Genomic DNA, 9,888 nt, shown 5'->3' with positions numbered 1-9,888 from the left:
CGCTGCGGGGTGGGATGGCTGTGCTGCGGGGCACAGGGTGCCATGGGCTTTGCTAATGCTTGGGCATGTGCATAGCAGAAGGGGTTCCTCATCTCTTTTTGTGGGGTTGGGGGGTTTTTGGGGCACAGTTTGGTCCAAAGTCTACCATACCTCACTTCTAAATTTGAATCTTTCCAACATTGTCAGGAGGATCCAGGGTTCTCGCAGCCCTTTTTCCTCCTTATTGGCTCTAGTAAGCCTGGCAGAACTGCTTGGTCCTTTCGTGAAATCTAGCATGAAACCCAGGTTATTTTAAAATAATGCTTCAGCTTACCGAGCACTGTGCAGCTCTCATTTAAAAAGAAGAGTCTGGAACTCCTTGGTGTAGATCTCCAGCCTTAAAAACCTGGAGCTGGGTCTGAAGGATTGTTTTGGGAGCATCCTCATGTAATTTTGACAAAGGGGTGGAGCACAGTTGATTTCTTGTCAGTTTTGTTTAGAGTATGACAGGTTTGGAATAGGTGCTGCTCCCCAGGGTATTCACCTTCCAGTGATACAGGATGAACTGATTTCAGTGCGTTCCCAGTGCAGCAATTAAGAGAAGCATTTAAAATCCTAAAGATGAACTTCTGTTGGGATGCAGCCAGCCAGCAGTCCTGTCCCAGCCACTCCTGGGCTGGCAAATAACAATAATGGAATATTTATGATAATTAATTCAGCAGCAAACCCCTACCTGGGGAGTCAAGGCTGGCCACAAAGGGAAACAGCAGCACGATGCTGCAGCCCTTGGCCCACCCCAAAGGAAAAAGGACTTTCCTTTTCTGACCTATTCTGCCCTTTCTCTTTTCCTTGTGGTTTTTTTTTTTTTTACTGTCAGGGAAAAATCAAGAAGGTGCAACTGCCCATCGGTGTGCTGGGGTGGAGAGCAGGCTGCCTCGCCTGGCTGATGAGCTGAGGAGACAAGATCGAAAGATAAAGGGCTATTTCTGCTCAGCAAAATGGTTTTGACAGGTTTCTATTTGTTTGCTTTGTAGAGTAAATATTTACCCCCCCCTTTCCCCTGTGTAGTAAACCTGTGTAATCCTGAAGCGTGACGTGTGTGACACACTTAATGCATACTTCTTAAATGCTAAATACTGTTTTTATATGAAGACTGGTGAGGACCCCTACATTTCTCTTTATGATAATTGCCATTCACCTCCAGCTTATTCCCAGTAATTCCCCAAGAACTGAGAAATGCCCCTAATACGTGTCTGCATGGGAGGGAATTTTTGTGCTTGGGTGATATGTGGTTACAGGGGACAAGAATTACGTGATTAAACTTGCAGCTAAGTTGCTGATAACACCGATTCCTGTCCATCCATGTCTTCCCTGTTAGACCAAGGGGGACTGAGGGATTTCTACCCTTGAATTATTCAAGGCTGTCAAAGCTCTGAATTTAGTCTACTGAAATAAAGGAAAAACACCCTGGAAAACTAAAAGCCCGTGGAAGGAGACTCTGTGCCCTTGTGAGATGCCCTGGGAGAAGCTTTCCTCATCTGCCCGAGACGTGGCTGCCGCCCTTCGTCCTGACACCCCCGAGGACTTCAGGCTGCTCTCCCGCCGTTTGCCCGGTGAGTAATTTAAACTTTTCTTACGTTTTCTCTGGTTTTGGTTTGCCCAACAGTTGTCTGACTTCGTTAAATGCTTGTTTTGTGCTGCGTCCTGCTGGTGCTGTAAATAATAACAGCTGGTTATTGAGGGAAATAAAGAGAGATTGTTTGGTAGGAAGGCGTGGGGTGGCTGCAGAGCTGGGAACGCCTGGGCTGAGCCCCGGTTTTCCCAGCAGCAAAAGGCTGCGGTCGGGAGAAGGGGTTGGTTTTAGCCTGGCTGGAGAGGCTGGCTGAGATTACTAGAGAGGCTGAAGGACCTCTGCAAAACCTCACGGCGATGGTTATCTCTTCTCCTCCCTTTCTGCTTTAAACCTCTGGCATCTGCTTGCCTTGTTGATGGCCACAAAATGGGGAATTCCTGCAGCCGAGCAGGAGGGGACCGAGAGCCGCAGCACCGGGAAGCGGTGGAGCAAGCAAAGCCCGAGGGCACTGCCCCGGCTCCTCCGTCACCTCTGCACGCTCGGGACGGCTCCCTGGGAGCAGGAATGGGCTCCTGGAGGTGCCACCCGTGGGCAGGTGGCACTTGCCAAGAGCCGTGACACACGAGGTCCCCGTCTCCCTCCGTGCTGGGTGGTGTTTAGCCCGGGGAAGGCGTCTGGTTTTCTAATTAACACTAATGGTTTCTTTGGAACCAGTACAGATTATTGTGTAAATACCTTTTGAGGGTATTTTTTAATGCATCGTATTTATCCAATAGACCGTAGCAACTCCTTAAACTTGCAATTTTTCCTGCAGCGAAGATCTGTAGGGCAGCAGGCGTTCACTTGTTCGTATACTGAAGTCTTCAGTTGGTGTGAACAAATAAATTCCCTTCCACTGCGCAGTCCACGTCTTATAAACTTCCCGACTGATATTTTTCCTAGGGTCTGTAATTCTAGAAGACAAGCAGAAAAGTGGGGAAATGAAATTAAATAGCAACAGTAATATCTCAAAGCTTGTGTGGGTGAAGGGAGAAACAGTACCCGAGGGCTTTGCCGGCGGGTGGAAGGTGCACCCTGAGCATCAGTCGTGGGTACAGCGGGGTGCCGGGGGACGAACACTCCCTGGGACACGCGGGTGGTGGTGACACCGATGGGACAGTGCCTGGGGACGCCGTCCGGGGGGACCTTCTGGCAGAGGCATCAGGGCCGGCGGTGGGTGCGAGGGCTGCGTGTACTGTGGGACGCGGGTGCTCTCCCCTGCGCCGCCAGAGCCCCGGCGTTTGGATTTTTATTGAAGTCATTTGATTAATCCAGGATCTGGGCTGTGTTTATTCACCGCATGTGATTATTACCTGGTTTGCCCAATTCTTTGTTTCTCTTCAAATATTGTTTCTGCTTTAAAGGGTAATGAACATAAAGGCAAATATCTCACCTTTTCCCTCTTGATATTTCATTAAGCTGCCTGTTTATCTTGGATGACAAGATGCAGCCCATGGAGTGAAAGGTTTTCCGGCCACACCTTAACCCGCTATCTTATTCTGCCACAATTGTCCTCAAAGGGAATAAAAACATTTGTATTTATCCACAAGATTTAATTCCTTTTAAAAGACAAGGGTTCCGTTTGTAGAACAGATAAGTGTTTTCCGATGGGCTCTGCAGGTGTAAATCTGCCATGGAGCGTCGCAGGGTGGCCAAGCCCCAGCTGCAGGCAGCTGTGGAGGAGGTGAATGTCATTCCAGCCCTAAATATTGCCAGTTTGGGGCCATGAGCCTTGCGGTCCTGGAATGAAGCAGGTCCCGTATGCACAATGCACATCCCCAGCACAGCATCCTCACCTTTGCTTTGCTTCCTGCCCGTTTCGCTGCAGCACAGAGGCCCCACTCTTACTCACCTTGATGGGAGGAGGAAAGCCAGGCTTTCCCCCTGTTTTCTTTTTCACCAGTTAGCAAAGCAAAAGTCTGTTTGTCGTTGTCTGGAGGAAAATAAACCCTCCAAATGCTGCTCGGAGGTGCGGGTCTGCAACAGCCAGCACAGCTCAGACATGACCGCTGGTCAACCGGGTCCTCCAAGTACCTTAACCGCTTTCATTTAAAATTTTCTATTATTTTATTTGCTTTATAGCTTTTCCCTCGTGATGTTTTTAGCAAGTGGTATGAGAAGTGTGCAGCGATCGGTGCCCGCAGGGCTGCTATGCGAAGGAGATGAATGGTCTCCTGGTGAAAGAGAGCGTAGATAAATACTGCAGTAATTCCTCCTTTCACCAGCGCAAATAGAGGATGAGGAGGGTTGATGTGCCATCGACACCCAGCAAAAAGCCGCTCGGCAGGGAGGGGTGAAATATTGGTCATTTGCCCGGAGGTGGTTGGGGCTGGGAAGGGGAGAGACCTGGGGGAAATCTATGGAGAGCAGAGAGTGCCCTTGTGTCCTGGGTTTGGCCAGAACAGGGTTAATTTTCACTGGAATCCAGGAAGGGGCACAGCCGGGGGGTGGGGGCTGACCCCACCTGGCCAAACAGAGCCCGGTATTCCATACCATGTGACGTCACGCTGGGTTCCGATGGGGGGGGAGCGGCGCGGCGGGAACGCACTCGCGGCTTGGGCGGGCGCAGCGCCGGTCCGGTTTCGGGAGAGCGGCTGTTGTACGGTTCGTGGTTGCGTTTTCTCCTTATTTGTATCGTTGTTGTTCCTGTTTTCCCTCTGTTTGCTGTTCTGTTAAACTGCCCTTATCCCGACCCACCAGTTTCTGCCTCTTTCTTTCCATTCTCCTCCGCACGCCGGCGGGGGGAGGGGCGGCCGCGTGGCGCTTTTGTTGCCGGCGGCAGCCGAAACCAAAACACCTTGCTGATGGCAAAATCTGGGTAAAAATTGAGCAGGTCTTGGTGTCACAAATAAAGTTAGTTCCTTGGTCCTTCTGAAGCCTGTGAGCTCCAGACCCTGGATTAGCCGGTGCCCTGGTACTTTGCTTGCTGTCTGGTGCCCAGGCAAGGGGCTGCCTTGTGTTGAGTTGGCTCTTGCAAAGGTGCCTCGAGGGCTCCCCAGGTCCCGCTCCAGCATTTTTGCCCTAAAATTCTCCGTTTGCTTACTAGTTGACATGAAAAACCCCAAAGTTTCCACAAGGATTTGGTGCGCAGTCCTGGGCCTGGGAAGTTTTGCTGCTGCTTTAGTGGTGCCCATCGCCATCTCCTCGTTTGATGAAGCTGAGCGGCTGGCGCTTGAATTGAGATGGGGAATGACCCAAATCACTCTGGATTCGGTACCTCTTTGTGTTCATGTCATCAATTACATCATGTTTCTGGGGAGCAGGGACTGAGCTGGTTTTATATGGATGCTTGGGGGTTCCCATGGACTGGCCACAGGAGCAGTGCAGGATTGGTGCTGGCTTGCAGGTCTTAAATGGCAAAAAGGATAAAGCCTGTAATGTGGAAGTACTGTTCTGGGGGGGAAACAGTTGATGCAGGTAGCTGCTCACTGGGGAACAGCATGGATATCCAGACCGAAACACTGGGGTTTGGGAAAAACTCAGTTTCGTCGTGGAAACTTGCCTTGGAGCCTTGCCATCTGCAGCCCCCCCACCTCGTACGTGACGATACCTAGCAGCAAACAAATCCCATAGACGCTGGCAGAGCTCCCGGCCGCCAAAGTGCTCAGAGTCTAGAAAAAGGATTAGTATTATCTAGCTGGTACAAAGGCAGCCCACGTTCTGCTTGCTTCAGACCTGGCCGGGGAGAAAACATCTGCACGTGTCTGAGGGGAACATCTGGGCTGCTCTCTGTTCCGACAGCCCTGCGCCCAGACTGGGGAGGGAGCTTTGTCCCGGCCCCGACCGAGCAGCCTTTGGATCGATGTTTGCAAAGCGCTTGGGCATCCTTCTGCAGGGGAAGTTATTCTGGGTGTGCCCCAGAGTTACTCTGTCCCGTGTAAACCCTGCAAATCTCCAACCCAGCAGCCCGGGCGCTGCCATCCCCCATGAGAAAGCGGCTCCCAATGAATAATGGCTTCGCTGGAGCTCGGCCGGTGCATTTTCCCAGTTAACCCAGCCATTTATTCTCAGGGGAGTGGCGAGGAGCCCTGGGTGCCCCCACCCAAGCCCTGTTTGCAGAGAGACTTGTGCTAATCCCTCCGCTTTCCGGCGCAGTGCGAGCAGGACCCCGTTGTGCCGCCTGGGCTGGGCGATTCGCTCGCTGGTGGAAAAGTACCGTGGGAGGCTTTGCCGAGTAGCCGACATCCCTGCTTTTACCTCCTCTCGGTACCACGGGCTCTTCGGGACAGGGTCCCGCTCTGCTCCTTTGCCCTGTCACTGCTGAGAGCCCCGATCCAGCCTCGCCGGGCTCCAGCAATGCAAACTGGGTCATAAAATCAAACTGTGTTGGAAACTCAGGCTTAAAAGCTGGGAGTGGTTCCCTGGGAGCCTCAGGCTGGGCAGCTGGGGCTCGACGGGGCTGTGCGTAGCCAAGGGTAGACTGGCTTTTCTCTGAGGTTGTACCACCTTGAGTCTGAAAAAACCCCTGCTTTTCTGGAAATCTGGTTTCCCTGAAGGCTCTGGATGAAAGGGGAGGTGGGGAGACCCACGCGTGGCAGATATGTCTTGGAAAGCCAAACCCTGGTGCTGGAAAAAGCCCGAAGTGGGAACAAAATTGGATGAAATCAACAGCTACAGTGCCCTCCCCCACTGACCCTGCGGAGATCTCCCCCTGCTCCGGCACCGGCCGGTGGGAATGTCCCGCCGGAGCCTCCCTGACGGCCTTGCTCTCCCTGCCAGCTTGCTGAGCAGAGGGAAAGGCCAGCTCCCCCGTGCAGGAGGCAGAGCCCAGATGCTGCAGCTCCCTCAGTGCCTTTCACCCTCCCCGTCCCCAGGAAGGGCATTGCCGGGGGCTCTGCGGCGAGGTGACCACGGGTGATGGACAGGGTGTCCTTCTTACCCCCCCACTTTCCTATTTTGGGCTGGGGGATAAAGCCACGAGCCTGAGTCCCTCTGCTCACACCTGGTACCTGACACCAAAACCCTTTTTCTTTGCCCCATTTCCTTCTTCTTCCAAGACCAGAGCGTTTCAACACAAAACCCACCCATATATGCTTTGCTCCTAACTCCTTTTCCTGTAAAAATACTTGTCTTATCTGTCGACTTTCCTTTCTGCGAGTCGGCTGCCATAAATTACCGCAGGCAGGCGGCTTTCGAAGCACTTCCAGGGCTATTTGCTGCAGATTTCTCTCTGCCTTTGGCTGTTCTTAATAAATGATGCCCAGACCATAACAGAAGAAAAAGTAGGAATGCGCCTTGGATTTTTGTGAGACACAGTGAAGGAGTTTCCCATGGGAACGCCAATCTGCAAAGCTGCATTTTGCCACATCACCAAAGTACTCTTTTTTTCTTTTTTTTTTCCCCCCTTTCCTTTTCTTTCCCCATCACTGTCTGTTGTGGTGAAGATCTGCTTTGTTGACTGGGCCACTTGTCTTCTCCCATGCTTCCCTGACCCCCTTCGGCATCGCTGCTGCTGCTGGGACGGCTCAAAGTGGGAGGGAGAGCCAGGTGGTCCAGCTCCTCAAAATGGGCTCTGGGACTCCCTGCCACCCGGCAGCCACCAAGGCACTAGCTGGGTTGGAAAGAGATTAAGTGTTTCTGTGGGTGATGAGCGCACTCAGAATAAGAATAGTAAATATTGAAAAGCCTCAAGGGGTTTTAAGAGCTCTAAATCCTGGTGCTTTATGGCTTAGCTTGCCTCTCTCCTTGGGAAGCATCCGCACATCCCAAAAGACGCATCCTAGTGCTCGCTGCGGAGGGGTTTTCTGCATTTCTCTCCGAAGCAGCTTTGTAATAACCGGTACCAAAACTGGGGCCAACACTGCTCTGATGCAGCCTGGCACTTCGGGTGTCCTTGCGTTTTCCATCCCCTGTTTAGTTCCATGTAGCGAACTTGTTCCCACTGCTCTGGTTTGCAAATTCTGCATGGGTCAAGTTGAAGATTTTTCTTGGCTCCGGCCCTGCGAGCCCTTGCCAAGTATGCGGTTTATTGCATGCAAATGTTAGTCAACAGTTACATTATCCAAAGGCAGCCTTTTTTCTTTTTTCCTTTTTTTTTTCCTTAGCTTTTAATAAATGATTTGGCACAAACAAGTGTAAATGTTATGTCAGCATTGGACACTATTTAATCTTGATGGATATGCTAGCGGTGGAGCGTGACACTAATTGACAGACATTAAATGATGCTTTCTGTTTCTAGTTGCGTACAAACAGGAGTTCTTCTTTGTTAAGGCTGATTAAAACTCCACGTCTCCATAGTTAGGGTGGGATTTTTCTTTTCTGTATTAACCAAGGGGCTATTTATCACCGGGAAAGCCTGCCATGTCGTTCCCCTTGTTGTGATTAATGCTTTAACACTCTCGGATGATTTGCTTATCCAAACGGTGCAGCCCTTTTTTCGTCCTTGTGCTTTGTGCTTGAAAAAAAAAAAAAAAAAGAGAAACCAACTGGAAGTCTATCTTCTGTCCATAAAGAAGCTGCCTGCAGCTTGCAGAGAAAGGGATGGGGAAGGAGAGGAGGGAGGGCAGTGCTTGCAGCAGGAGTGAGTCAGCCAAGATGTTTCTCCACAGCAGAGGCTGCGAAGGAGCCGGAGCTGCTGCCTCCATCCCTGCCTCCAACCGGCACCGGTGTCGGACCCGGGACCTGCTTTGGCAGACGCCCACGCTGCAAAAAACCCACGCATTGCCGTGCCTGTGTTGCAGCAGACTTTGGTCTGCAACAGCCTTTTGGTCTGGGTTACGAACAAGGCAGATCCTGTGAGCAGGACCATGCTGCTGGCAGGATGAGTGCAGGGGCAGGAGGCCCTGGCTGCGGGGACCACTGCTTGTCATCCCCTGTGACAAACGGTCCCCTACGTATGGGAGCCGCTTTTCCCTTCCACAGCGTTCCCGGTGAAGGCGGTGGAGCTGCATCTGCCGGAGGGTTTGGCTGGTGAGGATCCAGGACCAGCCTCCCAAGGCAACAGGAGCTCCTCCGAGGTCTCGTGTTGCCATCTTGATGCCTGCTTTGGCTTTTAGGGGTTTTTTTCATTTTAAAGCTAATGAAATACAAAATTAAGCTGAGAGTAATGGTATTTCAGCTGGCTTTCCGTTTGGGAAAAGTTGCTGCTGGCAACAGCAGCGGGGAGGGAGTGCGTGCACAGGCAGGCTGGGACCCAAGGTCGTTCCCTCTCCGCCTCTGTACGAGGGAAATCGTTCAAGCCGGCAGCTCCCAGGATGAATTTTTCTTCTTCTGGTCCTATGGAGCCCAACGCTGCCTGTGATTAGAATCATAGGATCATAGAAAGTTTTGGGTTGGAAGGGACCCCCAGAGGCCATCTAGTCCAACCCCCCCGCAGCGAGCAGGGACACCGCTAACTAGATCAGGGTGCTCAGAGCCCCGTCCAACCTGGTCTTGAATGTTTCCAGGGATGGGGCCTCCACTACCTCTCTGGGCAACCTGTTCCAGTGTTTCACCACCCTCATTGTAAAGAATTTCTTCCTTATATCCAGCCTAAACCTACCTTGTTTAGGGTGCACTGTTTTTTCACCCTGTTTTGCGCTGATGTAGTTGCGGGACTGGAAGGCAGCGGCAGAAATAAAAACTGGGACCAGTGCTCATAGTGTAAAACTCTGGAGGCCACAGGGACTGTGCTTAAATCATGGGATTATGGGTCATTTGGAGGTGATAAAGAGAAGTACTTCACTACATAAGCACTTTGGGGAAACATTCACCTGTTTCGTGCTTATCAGACAATAAATGGGATGAGAGGATGCTCGGTGGTACTCTGTACCTGACTGGAGGAGTTATGGAGCAGCATTTGGTGCTGAGCACCTAGAAATAGTGGCGAGCAGTGGTTTGCCACCTGCAAAACCTTGTGAGCTGGTGCTTATGACAGTTCATTGCACAAAGCTCACCCGAGTGCAGCATCCGCAGCAGTCGCGCAGGTGAGAAGCTGGTGCTGGTGGGACAGCCGGGGTCATTTTGTGGCAGAAACAGGGATGAAGACAAAATCCCAACCCAGAGCAAAGAACCCACAGAGGCAGCTTGCTTTTAATAAAGACTCTGTGCTCTTTATTCTGAAGGACAATGCGCATCAGATAAAATAGTATCAAAAAATACGTACAAAAATAGCGACTGTTTGAACTGGACTTGCTTTATACCGGTGAAGTTAAGTGTGAGCAGCTGGGTGTTGAAGGAACACGGATGTTTTACTGGTTGTAAACCAATAGCAGGGGAAAAAAGAAGTAGCCACAACAGAAGCATTTTCCCAAGAAGCATCCAAGAAGTTTAGTTTCTATCCAATTTTCAGTTTCTATCTAATTTTCCCAGCCCGATTC

The sequence above is a fragment of the Opisthocomus hoazin genome, chromosome 28 (genome assembly GCF_030867145.1).
Source record: "Opisthocomus hoazin isolate bOpiHoa1 chromosome 28, bOpiHoa1.hap1, whole genome shotgun sequence".
Classification (NCBI taxonomy): Eukaryota; Metazoa; Chordata; class Aves; order Opisthocomiformes; family Opisthocomidae; genus Opisthocomus; species Opisthocomus hoazin.
This window is presented reverse-complemented; position numbering follows the sequence as displayed.